This window comes from Boleophthalmus pectinirostris, unplaced genomic scaffold, assembly GCF_026225935.1.
Source record: "Boleophthalmus pectinirostris isolate CB_2022bp ecotype Guang Dong unplaced genomic scaffold, ASM2622593v1 HiC_scaffold_23, whole genome shotgun sequence".
NCBI lineage: Eukaryota > Metazoa > Chordata > Actinopteri > Gobiiformes > Gobiidae > Boleophthalmus > Boleophthalmus pectinirostris.
The window spans coordinates 35,941,992-35,967,773 of NW_026571207.1; positions in this window are offsets into that span (position 1 = coordinate 35,941,992).

The following is a 25,782-nucleotide window of genomic DNA, read 5'->3' on the forward strand; positions in this document are numbered from 1 at the left end:
GAACTAGTTCAATTGAAACGATGGTTTCAAAGTCATTCCTCACTTATCTTATGCATTCCAAGCACCTTAATTATTCAGCACAATGAGTTTAGGCTGACGTCCTGACAGCAACAAGCATCACAATTTATGGGACAATATAATGCTTTATATTGCAGACTGTGTAAGACACAGACACTTTAACCTCAAGAGCTACAATATATTTGTACTCATGGGTCAAGACACATTTTACTCAAATACGTACAACTACAGGTCCTTTAATGTGTGCATTTATTTACATGTATGTTAGATTTTGTTTTCTTGGTCCCTTGTGGTTACATTACACAGGTCAGAGAGGTCGGCAGGTGACACTAACAAACATTATCTTCTGACCAATGACATGGCCAAACCTTTTTTATCAAAGCCTGATCTCGTTAGACCTCAGACGCTCAGCAGGGCCAGGCCTGGTTAGTCTTTGGATGGGAGAGCACTGTATACTGGGTGTTGTTGGTGGGAGGGGGTTGATGGTCTTGCTTCTGTCAGTCTGCCCCAGGGCACCTGTGGCTACAGTAGTGGCTTACCAGTAGTAGTAGTAGTGTGGAGTGAATGAATAATGCGAAACTGTAAAGAGACTTTGAGTGTCTGGAAAAGCACTATGTGATAAAGAAAACTGCTCTGGGCTCCATTTATAAGCCAAGGACAACTTCAGGAGTGTCTAGGACTGTCTGATTTACTGTGTACTTTCTTAGATGGGCTGAATGTTTTTACTCTAGTTTTTATAATAAACTGAACTATCACAAATCACTCAAAATGAACCTCTGAGTAAGCCACTGAGCAGAGGTGGGTAGAATAGCCAAAAATGTTACTCAAGTAAGTGTAACATTACTGTAATGAATGAAAGTAAGTATTTGGGAAAAGCACTACTAACGTAAGAGTACCTTAAGTTATTGTACTTTTAAGAACACATCTTTAAATCATGTAAATAATTCAAGAAACACAAATGTTCTTGTTGAATTGTCAGCATAAAGCTTGTGTTACTTATAGGCTCAGTAGGAGTAAAAGTTTGCTGCACCCACCAAGAATAAGTCAAGTCCCCAGTATCAGACCAGTGTAAAAGGGAAAACCATCTCATGGACTGGGAAGGAGCAGAGAAAACGGGACCATCTCTGGAAACGACAAAACAACCCAGGAATAAAAGCTCCTAAGCGTTTTGTCTCCTCGTAGACTAAAGTGAGCAGTGTTGGCTCGTGTTGACAGGCTGTCATCACCACATACTGTATTCTCCTCACCTCTGAGTCACAGCGCTCCTTTGACCTCCACCAGACAGTTGTTTGTGAAGACATCTCTCCCACACCATCTCCACAGCACACACCACACCAGCGTCAGTCAGGTTTCACAAAGGCTAACTCTCCATTTGTCATGAACATCTGCTCACTTTAGACACAAAGAGGATGCGTTTACTGACCACCTGGACACATCAGGACTAACCTACTTACAAACAGACAAAACTGTGGAAGTCTGCCTGAGGCGTGTCATCTTGGGCTTCTGTCATGTCCATGTTTCCTTCTACCCCTATGTAACGGGAATTGTACCATAGTCAGTGAGATTTTTGATACTAACTGGCCTGATTTTTGTATAACCGCACAGGTAGTTTCAGCAACAGTTCAGAAATTACAAACTTTGAAGATGCTTTGAATAATGGTGTTCAAACTGGTGGTGAGGCAGAGCTTTTGAGTGAAGATTTCAGCCTAAATCTACAGGGTTTGTGTGTTAAAGACATGAAAATGAAACAAAACCCAATTCCAGATATGTTTGTGATGAGGAAACAACATTAGAACGAACATAAATCAGAAAACAGTGTAACATGGGCCCTTGTCTCATCTTATAAATTTGGACGAGGCCTGAGATGTGCTGTGGGGTTAGTCAGTTCAAAGCTTTAAAAACAATAAAATCTTAAAATCAGCTCTAAAAGGACAGGAAGCCAGTGGAAAGACGCTGGAAAGGAGAAGTTTGTTTTTTGCTTCCTGTTAAAAGGCGTGCAGCAGTATTCTGGACTAACTGCAGACCATAAAGTAAATTTTGGGTCATTCCAGTGTAAAGTGTATTGCACAAGTCCAGACGGATTTAATTTGTATCTAAAAGAGGAGGGGATGATAAAAACTGGATTTCACGACCACGCTGGTATCCATTATACCTATGGAATATGACCAGGATTATTTGACCTGTTTCTCCATTAAAATCCAACAAAATCAACTGACCAAAATCCACTTCAATATTTGAAATTCTAATCTAACTGAAGACTTTTTTTTTTTTTTTTGTTGAATATCTTAGCTGTCCTTGGTTATCAGCAGAAGGCAATAGGCCTGCAGTTCTAACACAATGAAATCTAAAACATGGTCGTGGAAGTGTGGCAAAGCTCATTAACGGGACATTTGAGGAATTAAAGGATGAGAACAAGTTTTGCAAAGATCTGTAGACTTTAAAAAGCATAGGCTATGTTCAGACTGCAGCCTGAAGTGACCCAAATCAGATTTTTTGGCCTCTATGCTCCTGTATCTGATCTTTTAATGACAGTCTGAATGTCACAGATCCAATTTTTTTCAAATGTGACCCAGGACACTTGGATATGTGCTCCTAAAATTGATACATATCTGATCTTTTGACATGTGACTTCAGTCTGAATGACCAAGGTGCATTCATCCACCTACACGTTATCAACAAGACACAAATGTACACAAACGTTCTTCTCGTCATATGAAAAATGTTAATGAACTCCGTATCACTGAAGTGAAGTGAAGCACATCACCACTCACCACTCTTGGCTCCGTCTCCACATCCACATGTTTCTTTCAACGGACGTCGCTGCCGCTGCCCCACAAAACACCACGGCCAAAAACCTCATCCTTCTCCTTCTCAATCTCCTCCTTAAAACAAGTAAGTTGTTCATGTTCTGGCTCTGGTACGAGAGGAACATGTTTGGACAACTTCAGTAAACACAGAGACGCTCGCTGCGGTTGACGTCGTCGTGTCTCCAGTGCACATGTGGGACACTTTTGGGCCGTTTAATCACCCGGGAGATTACATACAAGTCACATTTAAATGGAAATGTGAACAACCTCGCAAAAACATCAGATTTTAAAAAAAAAATCCAAATTGAGCATTAAGCTCTGCAGTCTGAACTTGGTCAGACTTGGAGGAGCTTCATGGATAAGAACTTGCTGACTTTGAAGTTGGGAGATAGACTGAAAAACATTGATCCTTTTTAGGACATTTTATTGTTGATAATTATTACAATTTTTAATAAATGTTGGATTATCAAAATTCTGCAAACAAATTAAACAACTCTTAAGTGTTATATTTTGAAAAGTACATAACATTAAAGAGGGGGTGCTACACTTCTAATGGGTATTTAGTGCTAACACATAACAGATTTAGATCATACTTTGATCTGTTGCACACCACGTCACATTTGTCAAGTTGTAGTTGATTGTTTTGCAGCATGCTTTTATATATTTATGTCAAATTGTCGTGCTAGAGCATGGGTACTGTAGGCTTCTGGGCTGAACCGTGTATAGGCTCATACTGCAAACCATAAGGAGGGTTCAAATAGGCTCTTAGAGAGATCCTTGGGTTACTCAAACATGCACAGATTACATGTAAAACCTATTCAGGCTTGTACTGACGAGGGCACAGTGGTATAACACTTAGAGCGAGAGAGCGAGGAGAAGGTTACTGGACAATTGGTTTGAATGTGTGTGTTGATGGTCACACATTTGGCCATAGTGTGTGCTGTGTCTGTGTAGTGTTGTGTGTAGTGTTCTGTCTCTTCCACACGCTGTAGTGAGACAGTGAGCAGAGCTTGATGGAGAGTTGAATGGAGTGATATCTCTATGGGAGTCCACTGTTCATGCGTCCCGGAGAGCTAATAATAACTAAATCAATGTTTGCTGAGAGGCTGACGGAGGTGTGAGCGCCCACAGAGAGGCTGGGGGAAGGCGGATACTCCAGGCTCTGCTGCTGCTGCTGCTGCTACTGCCGCTGCTGCTGGGTAACAAGCAGGCTCCATGACACTGTCAGGATTAAACAGGAGCGAGCGAGATGGCGGTGCATGCATAAAACCATGTGCTTTTGTCCTTTTGTTCAACACAGCAAAGGGGGACTATTGATTTAGTATGGGTGTTTTATGACTGATGCCCTGCCCTGCTCGGATCCTCTCCATGTCTTCAGGCAGTCATCGCTCTCTGGCACGTTCACATGTGGTTACAAATGACTCTACACAGGATGAGACCAGTGGTACACACAGGAATCAGCAAAAAAGACCATTTTCAGTTCCTACTTTGCAGCTGATGCCAATTAGAGGCATTGCTCTGTCTGCAACTGGAGGTAAAATAAAGAAACACTCAAGTTAGATCTTAATCTGATCTTTCTTTTAACACAATCTGACCATAAAGAACTGTCGTACCTGAAACTACAGCAGGTGAGCTGATTGATTTGTGCTGTTAAACAAGTCTTGAGCATTAGCCAACAGTTTTTCAGTTCGTCTCTCTCACCGTTTGTTGTAAATCAAAGTGCTAAACAGAACCATGAAAGCTCGTATTGATCACAGGTTCCTGAAAATGTGCTGTTCAAATCCATTTAGTATTTTTTTCTTAACAATCTTAAAACATTTATAACAGTGTTTGCAAATGTGCTCATTGTGTCACCACAGTAACTGTAGAACATACCGCTATAGACAAATATGTAGAACACCTCCATCATGATTTCAGTTAAAGTATCTATATGCTGCACATGTACCACAGCTGCATAGTCTGCATGTGCCTGAAGGGATTTTTGAGCTTTTAAAACACCTGTCACTGAATGAAGTGAGACAGAAAGGTTTAATGCCATATTGTGGAATCTTCCAGCCACATAACAGCAGTGTAGTACAGAGAAAATAACACTTAATATCTCCCAGTTCCTATTTTCTCCATCCATCCATTTTCTTGTGCTTTATCCAGAGTTAGGTTACAGAGGCATCAGTCTGAGCAGGGAGACTTCCCTTTCCACACACACGTCCTCCAGCCAAGAGACACAGATCCTCCTGTGTGTCCTCTTGCCTCCTCCTGCGGGGACAACCGGAACAGATGCCCTCCCCTCAGCTGCTCCTTTCCATGTGAAGGAACAGTGGCTCTACTCCGAGCTGCTACTGTATGACTGAGTTCCTGGTCCTGTCTCTAAGGGAGCGCCCACCCTGTGGTGAAAACTCATTTGGTCACCTGTATCTGCCATCTTGTCCTTTTGGCCATTATCCAATCTCATGACCGTAGGTGAGGGGAGGAAGGATTATAAATGGACCATTAAATGGAGACCTTTGCCCTTAGTCTCAGCTCCTTCTTCACCACAACAGTCAGAAACAGCGAGCTCATCATCAGCTGCACCGATCCGCCTGTCAATCTCACGCTCCATCCTCCCCTCACTCGTGACCAAGACCCCGAGACACTTGAACTCCTCCACATGACGCAGGGACTCTCCACCCACCTACAGAGGGCAAGACACCTTTTTCGAACATCATGATATCAAATTTGGAGAAGCTGATTTTCATCCTCGCCGCTTCATACCCATTGCAATTGTTCTATTGAGCGCTTATCAAAATACCTCAAACATACTTACACTTATGAATTACTTTTTACTGATCTCATGCTCATGTCGGTTGTCATGGGAAACTTGACCATTGGAATGATCAGCAGAAGTCAGGGAAAAGTGTACAGACTGTCCCTGTCTCTTTGTCTTCTGCTCCGTTGCCCCACGTCCTTTTTCCCTGCCGTACCATGTGTCCCCCTGTCTTCATCCTAGTATGATAATCAAGACTGTACTAATCGAGACTAAGACCTGCCCGAAGCCACAGGGTCCCGAGACCGAAACAGGACCAAGATCTCTAAAGGTTGACACTGAGACAAGACCAACACTACAGTCCATCGAGACCAAATCAAGACAATCTTTATCATTTATTTGTATTTTACAGTTATTTTGGAACATATATATTTATATAGTTTTAATAAATCTATCTCCGTTTTATCACTCGTCGCATATCAGACCTTGAGACCAAGACAAGACCGAGTCCAAACGCCTTCAAGACCGAAACAAGACTGAGTCTAAGCGCCTTCAAGATCGGGACAAGATTGAGTCCAAATATGGTTGAGTCCGAGAAGAGACTGAGACAGTGAAACAATGGTGTCGAGGCTGGTCTCGAGACCAAGAACGGTTCTGAGTACTACAACACTACTTCATTCCCACTCTTAGTCATGTGCCTCCCCACTTTCACCTGTCCCCTCCTCCTCTGTCCCTCTCCTCCTCTCCTCCTCCATCCCTCTCCTCCTCTCCTCCTCTCCTCTTCTCCTCCGTCCCTCTCCTCCTCTTTCCCCCTGTCCTCAGCTCTGAGTAAGTGGGTGGACTCATGCTGGAAAACCTCATTAGCTTTTAATTCCTGGCTGTATCCGATTCCTATAACAGAAGATTGATTTTGACTTAGTGCACCGGAGCAGAAATAATTCCATTTCTAATCATTTTAGGAGCTCCGCTGTCGGCCACAGTGCGCACAGACGCTGGGTTTGCTCACAGTCCCTCTGCGGAAAGCCTCTGTTATTCTTACACAGACACTGTTTTGCAGCTTTAATAGCTACTCTCTACTAATGCTACACTGGAATATGGAAGGCTTCTTTTCAGAGTCAGCTAGTACTCAGTTATATTTACTTGACTAACTTAAAAAAAAAAAAAAAAAAAAAAAAAAAAGATAAATGAAGTTTTAAATAAAGTTCTGTGTTGCTGCAGTATACTTTTACTCCTACTTGAGTTCTTTTTTTTTTTTTAAGTAACCCCAAATTCACACCAGGAGTTACGCGCACATGTACATTTAAAAGTTTCATTTCACACCAAACGCTCCTGCTGTGCCAGCCTGCACATTTTCTCACCATTTAGAGACATCGCATTTTGTACGTTTTAACTTTTTTTTTTTTTTTACGCTAAGGCGTATTAAGTTAGAATGTGTATTAAGTGTATTGTGAATTAAGTGTAGAACTGCGACAGGTTTACACAGGACACATTTCTACTTCATCTTGTATTTGTGGTATATTGAGGTATAAATCTAATTAACACGCCCATAAAACACCTCATTTTATTTCCTATGAGGTAAATTCAGCTATAATTAATGGTGCACTTAACATTATGAGTGTGATTAAAACCTTATGTACGTATAGGTAGTAAGGTCTACACATTTATATCTTGATACAGAGTCCTGCACCAGGTCGGGTACTCGGGGGTTAAACAAATACTTGCAAAAAACGGGCGGATTTTAATGTTCTGGAATGGATGGGTATGCAGGTGGGTAGTGATTACACAGGGGCGGGTCACGACTAAACTAGGACTAAACTGAGACTAAACCAGGTCTAAAGCAGGACTAATCTTGGACATAAGAGGGAGAAAACCCTGAGCCCGCGGAGCAGGATCCCTGCAAAGCTCGATCGGGCGATGGCTGCTCTTACCTCTGTGGGGCACGGAACTCTGCACCAGTCCTTTCGTCCATGGTCACTTGACAGTCTATAAGGGTGCACCTCCAAGCCCATACCGACAGTGAGTCCTGGTTCAGTTCTGTTTCAGTCCTGGTTTAGTCCTGATTTAAGTTAGGTGTACACTGTGTGATTTTTGACCCTTTTTTGGGGGGATCGGGACAAGTTTTGGCATCATTGTGTGTCGTGCTTCGTGTAGTAAACGTGGGGTAAAGAAAACTTCATGACCAGAAAATCAAACTTGTTTGAAATCCAGTCGCCTCTCATGAGGGTTTCACTCTGTTGAAGTCGTTCCATGAGCCGATTTGCCAGAATCTGTCAGACTGAGCATGTGTGGACACAGAAGAGGAAGCAGGATATGAGGGTGTGGAGGACGATGGCGCCGGTGAGTGTTTTGGACACAGGACATGGAGGCGCAGCTAATCGAGCAACACAGAACACAAGTTAGGTGAAGAACTTGAACTTTCCACCAGTTCCCTCTGAAGAACTGACAACCTGTACTGCCCACGTCTGCCCAGACATTTCTTTGATCATATTCATTGCCTCTTCTTTTTGGGCTTGTCTGTACAGAGAATGGCACAAATTGCAAAGTCTGTTTTTTACCTGGATCAGCGTTGTGTCCCCGCACGTCTGTGGTTTTCTAATTCCATGGGTTTTCTTCTTTGTGGTTTTCTACTTCAGGAACAAAAACTCTGGTCGTTATGTGATTGTACAGTGTGCGCAGGCAGGTCACATCCGAGCATCGGTTTATTCAGTGTGAGAACATGATTCGTGAGCTGTAAACTTTTAAACCCTGTGATTTGGTCGTACAGTTTAAGCTGGGGCTGAGTGACACGACCCAAAATATCGCACAGTGTACGCCCGGTATTAGTCCTCCTGGTTCAGTCCTGGAATCAGTCCAAGGTTTGTTGAGGGTTAGTCCAGGTTTAGTCCTGGGATGGTCTGTGGCGTGTTTCTTCTGCTCAGTAAATAGTGCCTGTTAAGTGATGACAGTGAAGTCGTGTCTGTGAATTCATATTCCTAATGAAGAATGCATAACTGTTTCATTTCATTTCGTGATTGTAATTCTTGAAGTCATAACTTTCCAATTCATATTCTGATGGATGCTTCAGTTAGAATGCCTTTAATTTGTGTGTGATTTATCACGGGCACAGGCGTGTAACGGGTGTAATGTTAACAGGTCCAGGCAGGTACGAGTTTAACTTTGATAAAATCACTGGTTAACGGGAGAGTGTGGTGCTGTACTGCACGGGTGCGGGTCTCCAAAAATGGACCCGTGCAGGACTCTGTCTTGAGAGTACACAGCAGTGACAACACAAGTTCTTTATTGCATTACTTAAATATACATGTTAGAGCAGTTTTGACTACAACACCACATAAAACAATACAAAAGTTGACAAGATGGGTGACTCTTTTCATACTTGTATGCATTAATTACTTACCGTCATAACCCAGAGTTTTGGCAGTTGCACTCCATGCCTTCTCCTTTCTTAACTGATCATTGTAGAATTGATGACAATTACAACTGACATTGTAAATTACGTTATATTTCTCCACTTATAGGATTAACTTTTCACTGTCCATCATTAACATCATCATGCAGTGCACGTTGTTTATGTAACCCTGCGTTGGTAGTTCTGTTCTAAATGTCTAAAGTGAGGGTTATCTAAATCTAGGCTCAATGAGGAGGTCCATTGGAAATAGGTCGAATAGTTAATGAACTGATAGATTCCACCCCAAAAGATGCACACTACAACAGATTGATGATTAAAATTGATAATTATTGTTCAGCTCAGCTCTTTTGGTCATTCACTGTAAATTACAATAACATAAAATATCTTTACACATTTGGCCAAAACAACATCTGAGATCTCAGGAAATAACACCAAAATAAAATATTGTCCAGTCTAAACCAAAATGACCCCTGAGTGCGCTCAGTTAGGAGAAATGTCCTACCGCCCCTTTAATTCTCAGTGTCAGTGAAATCGTTGCTTTTGGGTGAGGAGGTGAACCAGGGAACCAGGCACCAGGCTGAACGAACAGGAATCCAGCGTCGGTAGAACCAGGAACTGAATAGAACCAGGACCAGGAGAGCCACACCCTCTAAAGAATCAGTCAGGATAACCATGTACTTTTCAAAATTTACTTCCTGTTCCAACGCAGTTCAAATATTCACAGAACCTTGTCTTGTCTTCAGTCTGTGTTTCTGAGTCTGTGCTGCTTAGCAAGATGGCTGCCAGGGGAAGAATTCTAGAAAGTTCTAAGCACTTAGGTGCACTGCCATTTACTGGCAAAACTGGGGGTTGCACTTAAATTCGGTCTGGTATTAGATTTCATGTATGATCTTTATTGGGCAAAGTTAACAGGGTTACATTTACATCATTGTTTTTCTTCATTTCCTGTCTTTCCCCTGCTGAAAACCTTGGAGTCGCTCCGTTGACGCTACAAAATGATAACTCCAACCTGTCTTGAGCAGTGCATCAGCGTCATGACGGTCACAGACGTGTGTATGACACTGCCGGTGTGGACTGTCAGACGGGTTAAGATGGAAAGTTAAAGCTGCTCTAAACCTGTCTGCTGCTCGTGTGCTGTTGCACTTTGGTGTGAATTGGGGGTAATACTACTCTTACTTGAGTAAAAGTTTTGGTTACTCCTCTCATTGTTAGTCTACAAGTGACAAAAGCTTTATGTTGACAATATTAAAGCCCCAGTATGTAACTTTTTGCCCCCAAAACACTGTAGGCTGACAGGCTCTGCAAACCTGACTCTTCTTTGGCCTGGAGGCAGGACTCCTCCTGCTTGTATCCAGGGGAATGTTGTTTCTTTGGTTATAATCTTCTACAGCATTAGAGAAAACATATCTATCACAATAGAGAATGTTCCGAAGTATGGCTTTAACTTTCTATTTGTGTGGACTCCTGCAGGTGACTTGCCACCTCCAGAAAGTTACAAACTATTACTTTAAATTATCTGAATATTTGTGTTTCAGTTTGTCACATTTTTGTGTCTATCTTTTGAAAATACCAGATTTTGTGCATAATTTTATGTTTTGTCCTTCACATTCCATTAACTGGAAATTATAAATCTACTTTTTTTTTTTTTTTTCAAATACCTTTATACTTTTCTTTGTGTACTAGCGTGGACCATTACTTTGTACTTCTACTAAAGTAGTATTATTTTAAAATACTATTAATTCAGCTACCACCTGTGCCTCTTTTACTCATGAACCAAAAGCCCAAAACGCAGGAAAATAAATAAATACATAAATAAAAAGACATGGACCGGATTGAGTGGTTAAACTAGGTTGACATTTTTGTAATTCACTTCCTGATTTGTCACATCTGCTGCTTGTGTTCAAAGAAGAGGTAATTCCATAACTGTTACCTAGCAACCATATTGTACGAAAACCAAGAGAGAAAACTGGAACTAAACTCATCCCATTTACATGAGCAGTGTGATTTGGTGAATGATAATCTGAGACATTCTATTATTTAGTTAAGTGAAGCAATACGCAGACAGAAAAAAAGGCCAAACAGCAAAATGTCTCTGGACTTCCTGGCATAAGTGTGGAGTTTGCATCTTCTGCCTGTGTCTTTCCTCCATCAGCCAGTGTGATCAGTACACCCCAGAAATACTCTGCCAATAGACATTTCTGAACTGAGGCAACTGGAGGTAAAATGAAAAAGCACATTTTTCTCCATGCAGATCATTTGAACTCTAATAACAAAAAAATGAATGAATATCCCAGTGTCCTCTCTATTACAAGGAACTAACATTGATTAAAATGTGAAAATTCTGTGGAGTCAACATGTCCGTAAGCTATTGTCCAGAAAACATGAAAATAAATCATTTGGACTTTGCTCAGTGTGTGTAAAAATCACATAGTAGACAGTTGAAGTACATACTTTTGTACATGTTGTACATGTTACAGCTGAGCTGAAGGATCCTCATCTGACAAAACCCTCTTAATATTTGACATTTTTACATTTTATCCTGAGACTAATTCCATAAACCCTCAGGTTGAGATCAGGGAGGCAGTTCATCCTGATCCTCTCTCAGTGGCACTTGGCACTGCCCACGTGGGCACCTCTCATAGAATCACCATCCCCAGGCCGAGAAACATCCAGAAGGAGTAAGAGAAGCTCCTCACCTGTGTGCCAGTGTGCCAGTGTGCCAGTGTGCCAGGGGAGACATGACCAGAGGCCTGCAGCCCCAGACAGAACAGCCCCAACAATCAAGTTCTGAAACCCTCCACCTCCACAACCTGTTTGTTCTGTTAAAGTTCAACTGTCACCTCACACACACACACACACACACACACACACACACACACACACACACACACACACACACACACACACACACACACACACACACACATACACACACATACACACACACACACACACACACACATACACATACACACACACTCCTGTATGTCTGACACACACACACACACACTCCTGTATGTCCAGTCTTTATCAGTCTAATCCAATCTTCCTGATTATCGACTCATTAAGTTTCATCAGTGTTATTATGTTTTATCACAACACTACATGCTATTTTCTGTGTGTATGTGCGTGCGCGTGTGTGTATGCATGTGTGTGTGTGTGTGTGTGTGTGTGTGTGTGTGAGTGAGTGTATGTGTAAATGTGTGTGTACTTGCAGCTGTGGGATTGCTGGGTTTGTGCCTGTGCTGTGGAAGGAGCTGTCTGTGGTGCTGAACTCTTCTCATTTGATCTTATGGTATTTTGTGTTCTTTGACTAATGCACATACAGTGGTGGATAAAATTGTTGGTATCCCTCTGGCAATGGAAGAAAAATCAACACTCATCAAAAATAAATAATAATAATAATAATAATAATAATAATAATAATAATAATAATAATAATAATAATAATACTGTAAATTGAAAAAAATAAATAAATAAATCAAACATTGCTTTTCACTTGTGGTTAAACAGAATTATTAGAAAAAACTAAATAATGAAACTGGCCTGGACAAAAATGACAACACCCATAACTTAATATTTAGTTGCGCAAACTTTTGAGGCAAACTCTGAAATCAGACAATTTCTGTAACTGTCAATGAGACTTCTGCTCTGGTCAACTGGTATTTTGAGCCACTTCTGAGCAAACTGCTCTAGTTGTCTTAGGTTTGAAGGGTTCCTTCTCCAGACAGCATGTTTCAGCTCCTTTCACAGATGTTCAGTAGGATTGAGATCTGGGCTCACAGAAGAACACTCCAGAACAGTCCAGTGTTTTGTTCTTAGTCATTCTTGTGTGTTTTTATCTGTGTGTTTTGGGTCATTGTCCTGTTGGAAGACCCATGACCTGAGACCAAGCTTTCTGACACTAGGCAACACATTTTGGTCCAAAACACCTTGATAGTTTTGAGATTCTGTTGTATTCTTGCACAGATTCAAGACGCCCTGTGCCAGATGCAGCAAATCAGCCCCAGTAGGGACAGTGTTTTTTCTTGGTCTGCTTCATTTTTGCGTCTGTGAACATAGAGCTGATGTGTCTTGCCAAAGAGCTCCAGTTTTGTCTCATCTGTCCAAAGAACATTCTCCCAGAAGCTTTGTGGTTTGTCAATCTGCATTGTGTCAAATTTCAGTCTCACTTTTTTATGATTTTCTCTCAGCAGTGGTGTCCTCACATGAAGTCCACTTTGGCTCAAACACTGATGGATGGTGTGATCTGACACTCATGTACTTTGCCCTTCAAGTTCACATTTTATTTGTTTGTAGGTTGTTCTGGGCTCTTTGGTTCCATTCATATGATCCATCTCTTCAATTTGTCATAAATTTTCCTCTTGCAGTCGCGTCCAGGGAGGTTGGCTTCAGTCCTGTGGACCTTAAACTTGTGAAGAACATGTGTAACTGTAATCACAGGAACATCAAGCAGCTTGGAGATGGTCTTATTGTCTTTATCTTTATCCTGTTTGTCTATCTTTTTTTTTTCTAGTCTCCTGACACAGTTCTCTTCTTCTCTTTCTCTGGTCCATGTTCAGTGTTGTGTCCATCATGTCTCCAAACACAATGACACATGTCGCCCTTTAAACAGACACACTGACTGAGGACAAGTTTGAAAACACCTGTGATACAGATTAGAGACACACTGAAGTTTAACATGTCCCTATTGTTCAATTACTTACAATCTTTTCTAGGGGAACCATCATTTTTGTCCAGGCCAGTTTCATTAGTTAGTTTTTTTCAATTTTCAATTCAAAAACAGTGTCTGATTTTCATTGGTTATTTGTCAGGAAATTTGTATTTATTATTGCTTTTCTTAGTTTCAAGTTATTTCGGTGCAAATTGTTGATTTTTCTTTCATTACCAGAGGGATACCAACAATTTTGTCCACGTCTGTATATGCTGAAACACTGATATTTGTCCCTGCTTCTTCCTCCTGTTGGTTAGCCCAAGCAAATGTTATTTCATCCATTCTTACACATCTTACACACCTTATTTTACATGAACATATCACATAGAGGAAAAAAAAAAAAAAAAAAAAAAAAAAAACCTTTTGATCTGCAGTGTCTGGCCTTAACTTAACCTTTGAAAAGTGCCTGAGCAGTGAGTATTTATACATCTCAAAATGCCCTAGTGAGATCCTCAAAAGAAAGAGCATAGAATCACGGTTGATGTAGTTCTCTGCGCTTGATAATTGGATTGGATTGTGGGTAACCAGCCTGGCGACCTCTGCCTGGCCCTGCACTAAAACTTCGTAAAGGCTAAATACATCAAATCATGATTCATATTTTTGTGGGAGTTCGAGTCTGTTGGACTTGTTCGTTTCTATAGACTTCATACAGAGGCAGAGCGGGACTGGGCGTTGTTCTCGAGCTTTTCTGAAAGGCCAGAGCAGCATCTTTGAGCGCTTGTGTGGGTTTACCGCCTTTCATGATTCTACATCTCATCATATGTTGCCACGACAACAGCGACATACTCCGGCTTTCAGTCTACAGAAAATAGCTTTTGTAACAGTTTTACGCGGGGAGAGATGAGGCAATTTGAGACATTTTATACAGAGTGCACAGTAATAGTGGTACAGTGCATTAGACGGCTGTACCGAAGAAGACTCCTGAGTGTTCAACCCAAACCTTCCTCACCGCGACCTCTCCTGTTTGCTCTCGGTGAAAGGACAGGCCTTATTAAAGCCGCGGTGCGACGGCGGTCCTGTGCCGGGCTCTCCGCTTTGCCTTGGCCTCCCGCTCCCCTCCCGCAGCTGTCTGTGTGAGCTCACCTCCAGAGCACCGGCTTCTCTGGGGATCCCAAAGCAATAAAGAGGCCCAAGCAGTAATCAAATGTGTGACTCCCCCTAACCCGTCCAACTGCTTCATTTATTAGACATGGGACACAATTCAAAGCGCCGCGCATCTTTTCATGAGAAATACTGTTTATTGCTCTGGGTTTCACCTGGCCTCATTCAGCTGAGTGTGTTTGAGAAAGCACATAATCTCTTACCGGGCTTTTATCATGCGTTTTCAGATGGAGTTTTGTATTGCCTGTTGAGACAAAACCAGCGTGACTCCGAACTCAAAGGCAGGCTGGAGCTCTGCAATCTTCTCTTCTCTTCTTTAGAATACGATGGGTGATCTTGATGTTAAGGTTAAAGGGTCATATTTAGGACTGTCCCGATCCAATCTGACTGTGGACTCGATACAGACTCGGACGTTATGCGCCGATCAGGTATCGGATAAATAATATACATATGGATGCTGTCAAGTGGTAACGGAGGGAAACAGGGTCAGATTTTTGACATTCAAATGTCTCTTATTCAGAAACTAGAGGGACTATTGAAATAAGTAAAGTATCAGAATGTAGGAAAGAGTTACACTCCAACAGGGTCAAGTTAAACCTGGGATATTCTTTCAAGTTGTTCACAAAAAATTTAAAAACTCATGTCGGTAACAGAGGGAATGAAATATGCAGCACTTTTGGGCAATAAATCCAAACAGTGATAACTAGTGGTTCTCACTTACATATCCTTAACAAACTGGTTTGAATATTTGCTTCATATAGTTTTCTACCATATGGTACAAGATTAGGTTGAAAAACTTCTTACTTTTTGACTCATGAGATTTTTTATGAAGAAAGTTCATGGTAACGGAGGGAAAATTGTACAAACAAGTCGAAGGTGCAGGATTTTACATCATTTGTTGCTTTTTTCTTCTGAATACTTTAATATTACTTCAAAATGAAAGGAAACTATTTCTATAAAATATGTCAGTCCTTCCAAGCTAATTTTTATCATTTAAAAGATTTTTTTTGGGAAAAATCATGTACCTTCATCAACAGTTCAAAGATGGAATAACACAAGATATGATGAAATACATCCATTTATTGACATGATTTGCAGGTCTTTGAAATTTGGGAAATAATTCTTGTTCCATGTTTCATACATGGTCTGTTTAAAACGTATGGAACTTTAGAACCAAAAATGGTACAGAAAAAAGGTGAACAGTTTCATAAACTAGAGTACATATGTATCTGTTCAATACATTTTTATATCAGATGCATTAACTTGAATTTTTGGCCTTGTTGTTTACTTCTGCTTGACCGGGTCCCACATATAAGAACACACAGGACATACAGAACACAAGGTGTTCTGAGGTGTGGGATTTGTTCATGGACGTCCAGTCAGCGCGACTGTCTGTCCCAGTGCCTGTTGTATTAGAGACGCACTTACACTGGGACTTTTGGGCCGTGCCGTGCTCTGGCGCTGTTACCTGGGGTTCTGTGGTCCATGTTCACACCTGTTGTGCTGCGGAGCTGACGCTTTTGGAGGAGAGGGTCCGTCCAGTGGCATGGAATGTCTATTGAGTGGTGGGACCGATGTTGCATTGCGTGATGATGCGAGCTCTGCTGTTTGTGGTGCACGCTCTGTGGTGGGTTTGTGGATGTGGTGGTGGTGTGGGGGAGTGGCTGCGGCTGGGGGAGAGGCTGTGGGGCTTCTGTCATCTCATTTTTATTTGGTAAGATATAAGGTATTATTGCTTTTATTATTATTGCTTCCATATAATATCAAATCTCCAAACTGTAGATTGTGCAGAGTCGAATCTCAGGTCTGATCTGGTTCTGGTCTGGTTCCTGTTTTGTCCAGTTCATTAAGTTTACTGTTACACATTCCAAGACCAAACTGTGAAAAGTCAAGATTTTCAACAATGATGATGAATGGTTAGAAAGTTAATAAAATTTAAGTTTTGGACATTTGATTTTTCACACTAAATTCAGCCCAAATACCACACATGAAATCAACACAATCTGATCCTTCACACATCCTGGATCTTATTCTTTGCTCTTAGTTCATTTCATAATGTTTTATAGAAGTATCGGATCGAGACTCGGTATCGGCAGATACTCAAAATCAAAGGACTTGGACTCGGGGGCAAAAAAATGTGATCAGGACATCCCTAGTCCTATTATTATGTTCTAATGTTGTTTCCTCATCACAAACAGAAGATGATTAACAGGTGGATTAGCCAATCAGAGTCTGTCCGTATAAAAACAAATACGATTGGTTATGAGGGAAAAGTTGACACAGGGGACTGAAAAAATAGCGAATTTATATGAGCGAAGCACTAAACTCATGTGAGGTGAGAGAAATGCCATTTTATTTGTAAATGATGTTGACCAATGCTCCAACATGTCAATGAAATAAACAAAAGTGGATGATGACGTTTGGTCAGACTCTGGAGGGAACTTTGTGACTTTTCAACTAAATATATTAGGATGTCTTGATCTTTTATTTGGTTTAGCATGACTTGATGTCACAAAAAGTGAATAGTTGATATGCAAAATGTTTAGCCGTTCTATCCCAGAGTCAGTCACACAACCACGTTTAGAACATCGTATTCTTTCTTGGACTTTATTGGTGCACAAGGACTTGGACATGTAGGTCAAAAATCCAATAAAAGTGTGAATCATGGTTTAATCTGCCTCTTTCCAGACAGACAAATAAATAAATAATTAAATAAATCTTCAGCTAACTCACTCCCTCTCCTGTTCTTTCTGCTGGTGTCCCATTGAAATACTTATAATCTAAATAACCTGATTATTTGACTGATTAATTCATGATTAATTGACTAAACGACTAAAGAAACATACCCCTATGTGTTACATATTTTACTTGTAATGATGAGTAACTCCAAATGAAAAGTGCATATGTGTATCTCACTAAGAACAAAAAGCCGACTCACACTCACACATGTGGACACCTCTGATTCTAAGTGCAGCAAACTCCAGTGAAAGTTCACACATTTCAGAGGCAGACGTCCTCCTGCAGCAGCTGTGGAAGGCTCAAGTCCTCCTCATTTACAGATGTACACACACACACATACACACACACTCATACATGTGTGTGTGATGGAGAATACAGGAAGTAGCTGAGAGTTGTGAAGAGACTTTGGGTGAGTAACACTAGAGACTCAGACACATGGAGACTGAACACATTAGCAGTCACCCTCAGTGTGGTTTTCTTCATGTTTACTACTCTGGACATTTTAGATTTGTAGAGAAAACACCAAAAAGATCATGTTGATGCAAACCCTTGGCCTTCTGTCAGTGAGCTTCATGATGAACACTCCTGAAATGGTTCTTACTTCACAGGAACTTGCCACGACAAGGACAAGAAACACACAAAGAAAAAGTGTGTCCAAACGTCTGGACATTCTACTGTGGTAGAATCCGTGTATCATTTGTTCATTCGTTTTTCATAATAAAACCAAAAATAAGCAAATGAAAAAAAACAACAACAGTTTTCTTCATTATTTGTCTCCAAATCCAAAATGGAAAAGCAGATAACAATTAGTTTTTTCAGTTTTCAATTTTGTGTTTAATGAAGAATGGAAAAAAAGGATAATGTCCGTTTCCCGTTTACATGACTTCCATGACTGCGATGATGGACTTCTGCACCGCATATGGACTGAACCAGGACTGATCCAGGTCCGGGACCAGACTGGGACCAGAGTGGACTCCAAGCCTCCGAGGGGTCCGAGCCTTAGCTTCGAGCTCCGGCCCTGCCATGGGCTCTGAGCCTCCGGTCTGGTCCCGGTCTCAGTCTTGGTCTCAGTCTTGGTCTGGTCCTGGTCCTGTTTGGTCCCGGTCTGGTCTGAATTGTTATTTGATCGTTAAAACGAAACGTTATTTGTTTTTTCATTTTGGTTTTGGAGACAAATAATGAAGAAAACTGTTGTTTACTTATTTTAACTTATCTCCAGTTTTGAACAAGAAGTCAGTCGTCCTGTTTATGTTATTAAAGAGGAGAGGATTTTACTTTTATAGTGTATTCACTGCGCACACATAACGTATTTACATCACCATGTTACCTTTTGTATGCGCTATTTTCCCAAAAAAATGTGTTAAGATGCTTTATAACTTTCATTTTTGACACTGTGAGTCACTCCCCCTTATTTTATTGTATTTATTTATTTCTTTAAAACAAGGACAGTGCACAGAAAACATTCATCTCACAGAGAGAAGATGCTCAGTGCCAGATTTAGCTACAAGCTCTTTTCCTTCTGCAGCCCTCGTACACACACAAAACACTATACACACATCACACACTTTACACACATCACACACTTTACACACATCACACACTTTACACACTATACACACATCACACACTTTACACACATCACACACATCACACACATTACAAAGTGTTTAAGTGCATCAAGACGAACTCCCAGAAATGCAACATTTCAAATTCATCTTTGTTTATTTATTTATTTATTTATTTTTATTACTGCAATTCATTGTTATTAATATTGTCTAAATGTGTAATCAGTATTAACACAACTACAACAACACAACACATCTACAACAACACAACACAACTACAACAACACAACACATCTACTGTACACAACACAACACATCTACAACAACACATCTACAACTACAAGTCCAAACTACAACTACAAGTCTTGATGCATCTATTGTGTGGGAGCATGGGTGAAGTAGGCTTGAGGGCGGAGCTACGTACAGAATCTTACATCATAAGTAAGGTGGTCCATCAAAACATGGTAAAAAAATAAAGTTTCAGGTAACCTCGATTAGAACCCTGCATTAGGGTTTAGCATCTAAAAGATGATTTAGGAAGACATTTGGAAGAAAAGTTTCCTGGAAATGGACTGGTTTTCCAGTTTCAATATGGAACAATACAATATAGATGCTTATGCCATGACAGCAGACAAGGTGTAAAGTGTGTGTGTGTGTGTTTGTGTGTGTAAGAGGATGTATGAGTAAGGCTACATTCACACTGCAGCCTGAAGTGACCCAAATTCAATTTTTTGGTCCCTATGTGACCTGTATCTGATCTTTTAATGACTTTAATGTGTCTGAACGACACAGATCAGATTTTTTCAAATGTGACCCAGGACACTTGGATATGTGCTCCTAAAACCGATACATAGCTGATATTTTGACATGTGACTTCAGTCTGAACGGCCAAAGTGCATTCATCCGACCTACACGTTATCACACGGTGAACTTGGCTCTGCCAAAGAGGTTGGTTATTGTGCAGTAACAAACACCTGTTGTAAGTCAATACAGCCCAACACTATTGCGTTTGCTCATGGAAACAAGCTGCCGAAGATGTATTTCCTCCTACGAGAGTGGCACAAGTAGGCGCTCATAAATGTACGTTCTTCTCATCATATGAAAATTGTTAATGAACTCCGTGTCACTGAAGTGAAGCACATCACTATCCCACAACTACGTCTCCACATCCACATGTTTCTTTCAACAGACGTCGCTGCCACTGACCCACAAAACCCCACGGCCAAAAACCTGGTCCTTCTCCTTCTCAATCTCCTCCTTAAAACAAGTAAGTTGTTCATGTTCTGGCTCCGGTACGAGAGGAACTTTTAAATCTCCAGGTGCTCAATGCTGCGTCCATGTTTGGACAACTTCTGTAAACACAGAGACGCTCGCTGCGGTTGACGTCATCGTGTCTCCAGTGCACATGTGGGACACTTTTTCGCCATTTAATGTTCATACTGGAGTCACATACATGTCACATTTAATTGGAAATGTGAACGACCTTGAAAAAACATCGGATTTCACACAAAAAAATCCAAATTGAGTGTTAAGCCCTGCAGTCTGAGTGTGAGGTTTCAGCATCAGTAAATATAAATGACTAATTGTGTATAGTTATATATAAAGTCTTATTGGAGAGATCAGCTCCATGTTGAGAATAATGACACCTGTGGTAATAATAACAGTACATATGCCACACTGTATACTTACAAGTGGGAAGAGGAAGAGGAGGCTGAATCTAGTTATGTATGTTCATGAGTTTGTTAATGAGCACTTATCTAATGTATGTGTGCATGGTGTATGTTACAAATGAAATGAAAAAAAAAAGAAAAGAAAATGCGGTTTCATGTAACTTTTTATGGACTTTATGGACTTTCTAAGCAATTTTTATGCAAGTTTCAGTTTGTTTTTGCAGAATACAATGACAAATTATTGGAATATGCCTTATTTATTTGGTTCCGTTATAGTATAGGCCCATTAAGACAATTTTCAAGTGTCTTGAGCAACCTCTAAATATTCATTAAAATTTACATAAAATTTCGAGTCGATTTTGGCAGATATGGAAGCAAATGCAGGGTTCTAATCTAGAGAATCTAAAAAATAATAAAAAATAAAAATAAAAAAAGGACCACCCTAATAAGGAGTGTTCAAATAGGGCTTGAGAGAGATCACTAGATTACCTAAACATATATGGATGTCATCTACAACCTCATGTTTTTGATGAGGGAACAATGTCGTAATATGGTAGAAAGCTCCCAATACCCCCTCTAAGATAAAGAAAGTGTAAAATAACTTTGGGTGTCTTAAAGGTGTGTTGGATAACAGACAATGTGTATTATTATTGTTACTATATAAAAAGAAAAAGAACAAAAACAAAAAACATAATACGTCTTGAAGGATGTGCTGTAATATATGGACCTGAAATGGTCCAAAGTGGGTTCAAAAGTGCTCTCAGGTGGAGGTCTGATGTGTAGTGGGTGAGGTGGATTTAGACATTTCCTTAAAATACTCTGACATTTCCACTGCGAAACTACAGAGGAATCATTGTCACTTTTTTTATCTGAACGTGTGCTTTGCCACATGTCTGCAATATAATTATACAGGCGATAAAAATAGGAACCTTCAGCACTAATGAGAGGCAGCATGCCAGAGGAGGAGGGGTGGAGGATGGGTGAAGGGGGAGGAGCAGGGGAAGGAGAGGAGGAAACGAAAAGGAGGAGGAGATACTCTGATACTCTGGTCATGGATGGAGTACACATGATCAGTGACATGATCGGAGACATGGTTTCGAGTGTTTGGGATGCCTTGAAGGTAGAAAAGCACTCCCCTATTTCAAGATCAGCTGTGCAATCATTAAATTATATACACGTGTCACTCAGCAAAAATATCAAGCTCAAGTGTAAATTGAACATTTCTTACTGCAGATATTCGTGAAAAGAGCTGGGAGATATTCTCTCGTGTGACTGAATTAGCTGCATAATATCATTTCTTAGACAAAATCAACAGGTAGTAATCATGTAATTTTTATTTATTTATTTTTTTTTTTTTTGAGAATCATGGATGACTAAAATGAACCACATTTCAAAGTAACACTCACATGCCTAATTTGCTTAATCATGCTTTATTACAAGTGTGCCTCTAATACAAGTTCTTCTTTTAGAAACTCACATGACGCATGAAATATGAAGAAACAGTGCTGCCATTTCAACTATGACAGAAGTTGATATTGATTATATCTTTGGCCAAAATGAAATTGTAAATTAAATTTTTGTAGTGTCTGTAGACAATGCCATCAAATAGTCACAGTTTGGGAATTTCATTTATCTTTTTTTTGGTTCTCATTCTGAAAAAGGTTTAGATGCGATTCTTTTAGTTGTTTAATGCTAGGTACAGAAGGAACATAAAACCATTTGGTAGTGTGCTTAGACAATGACTTTAAATTCATAAATTTTCAAAAAACCTGAACATTAGAAGTGAGGAGAGTTATTCCAATGTAGTGTCTGTAGACGATCGACTATTAGACACTACCCCATTTTAGCAGTCACTGAGAAATGTATTAAATAACATTGTGCTCTAATATTTTGGATTTAAGTACCAGAAATACCAAAAGAATAATTCTGGAAAAAAACAAAAAAACAAAAAAACACTGTTATTGAAATTCGTAATTTTGCTGATGTGAAGTAAACGTGTAATGTACCACCTGATCTTGAAATAGGTGACTGTATAAAAATGTTAAAAAATATGACCGTGACCATTTGAAAGTTGATTTGGACTCTTTTCCCAAATTAATATTGTTTAATTATAACATTATCTTACACATGTTCATTTTATATGCAAGTACATTATACTGCACTCTACTACAAACGGACTACTTTTACTACAGTACATTTAAGTGAGTAGCATTTTGTAAAATTATAGTACTCATGCTCTGATAAACATAAACAGTTTTCTCTTCTATCGGTCTATTGTAAAGTGACTGTATACATGTTACTGGACCTGCATTGATATGTAAATGAACTGTGAATAGAGGTGTGAATGATGACATTTACACATATATTAATTACCGCGTTGCGCACATATTTACGACTAAAGGCTAATACACTACACTCAGTCCTGGTTCAGTCCTGGTTTAGTCCTACTTGCAACAAAACAATCTGAAGAATTGCTTGGGAGCCAAAAGAGCCAGCTGCTTTTAGTAAGCTGAGCCAGTTCTCTAAAAAGAACTGGAATACCCATCACTAGTAGCTAGAATGTGATGCAAAAATGCCATTAGGCCGACCTACTGTCTGTAAATATGACGTAAAGAGGCAGAAGAACAATAAATGTTGCCTAAATAAATCCAATTTAAAATCCACTAGAGCCAAACCTAAGTTTTATTCAAGATTTACAGTGAATTTTTACACCACTAAATATATCGGTGATTATATCGGCTATCAGCAGCTCCAACTCCCATTATATCGGTATCAGATTGGCCACAACAAAATCCATATCGGTCGGGCCCTACTCTATACGACTGAATATTATTTCTGAATGAAGTACAGTTTCTGGCTTCTTCACCCACCTGTGCTTTTAAGTCATGTTTGGTGTTTGTGGTGGAAAAGTTTCATCTAACCAAAGACCATCAGTGACTTAGTGCTCATATAAAACAGTATGTTTTAGACCATAGCACTGGAGGTACTCGAGTACTGTCATATGGGGCCAGTGTCCTCCAGGCCAGAGCTCCACAAACATGCTCCAGTCAGGAGCTGCAGCTGTTACCAGGCAACACATGTGCACAGATCTGACTCGTATGTATCTATGTGTGTTTACAGCATATATCTCTATACATGGAGCTGTGTGTGACAGAGAGCGGAGAGCCAGAGGGATCCAGGGACGCACACATGTCAACACCAAACAGGCAAATGTTTAGAGTCACAGCACAGGACCAGACTGCAAATGAAACAGAGCCTCCGGAAAGAAGTAAAGGCTCCAGGAGCCCTGATGTGAGGGGTTCACACTGAGGACTTTCACTTTGTCTTGCACAACACCTAAAGGTGCTGTACCTGATTTTTACTCTCTTAAAACATGAAAAACACAACTGAGCATCCAAATTATTTACAGTAATGAGTTTATAAGCATGTTTCACTTCTTTCAGAGCCCAGTGCTGAGTTTAGCATGAGATAACAACAACTACAATTTTTTTCAAACTTCAGTAGCCAGACATCCTCTCATACCTGATCGATACACCTGTCCCCGCCCCCCAAGAGCCTGAAATCTGCTGAAATCCTATGAGACACTGACATGATACAGACAGGACAGAGACTCTTTCTGCAGGAGACAAAGTGACGTAGTCTGATAATCCCTCTATACTGACATTGTGCGAGCAAGTACATCATTTTCGTGAGAACCAAAATACCAAATGACAACATCAGCAATTCAGCCATCATGTCCAAATGGAAGGAATTGGTAGTTTTATTTTTTCAGTCAAACCATCAGTTCATTCATAACTTTTAACATTTTATTTAGGACTGGACAAAAATAAAAAAATATTAATCACATTCATCGCATGAGTTTGAGTGCGATTAATCGCGATTAATCTGATACAGCGACCGCATCACTGCAGACGCTGCACCGATCCTCCTGTCAATCTCACGCTCCATCCTCCCCTCACTCGTGAACAAGACCCCGAGATACTTGAACTCCTCCACTTGAGGCAGGGACTCTCCACCCACCTGGAGAGGGCAAGACATTTTTTTCGGTCGAGAACCATGGCCTAGGACTTCATCCCAGCTGCTTCACACTCGGCTGCAAACCGCCCCAGTGCACATTGCAGGTCCTGGTTCGATGAAGCCAACAGGACAACATCGTCTGCAAACAGCAGAGATGAGATCCTGTGGTCCCCAAACCAGACCCCGTCCGGCCCCTGACTGCGTCTAGAAATTCTGTCCATAAATACAATGAACAGAACCGGTGACAAAGGGCAGCCCTGGTGGAGTCCAACATGCACCATATCACCAAATCTTATATAAAATTGAAAAAAAGTGTAAAGCCCTAATGTTATTTAAACAATTTTAGAGCAAAATAAATGTATTCACAAAAGCAAACATTTGACAAGTGTAGATGCAGATGTTTGGAAGCTCATGTGAGTCCATAAAGCTCTTAGCTTAGTCCACAACGGGTGAAGCACATTTTATTTTTGACATTACGCTTTTTTCTCATCAGTGTTGTAATGTTGTTTCTTCACAAACACACCTGGAGTTCTGTTTTGTTTCACACATGTTTAACACACAAACCTGCACATTTAGCCTGATTTTTTTTCTCAAACTGAAAACACTCCACCTTGTGATGTCATGTGGTAATACAGGAAGTGCTCCACTGTGTTTTTAAACTTTGGAGATGTAGACAGACAAATGTGTGAATGAAACAACATGACTTAAGAATCCACAAGAATCCATTTTGTGCAGTATAGGAGCTTTAAGTGTATGTATTATACCATAGACCATTTAGGTTTTGGAGGTGGTCATCTGGACACTGTTTTTGAAATAAAAGCTCGCAGCCAAAGGCCATTTTCAGTTTGATGGTACTAGTTTGGGACACTGGGATGTATAATCCTCTGAGTTACATCCTGTCCCTAAGGGAGGAGGTTTGAGAGTGAAACTGCCTGCTCTTGTTTACAGCTAACACCAGTGTGGCTCGCAATGCCCTTACCTACATCACTAACTTTAAAGACGGGG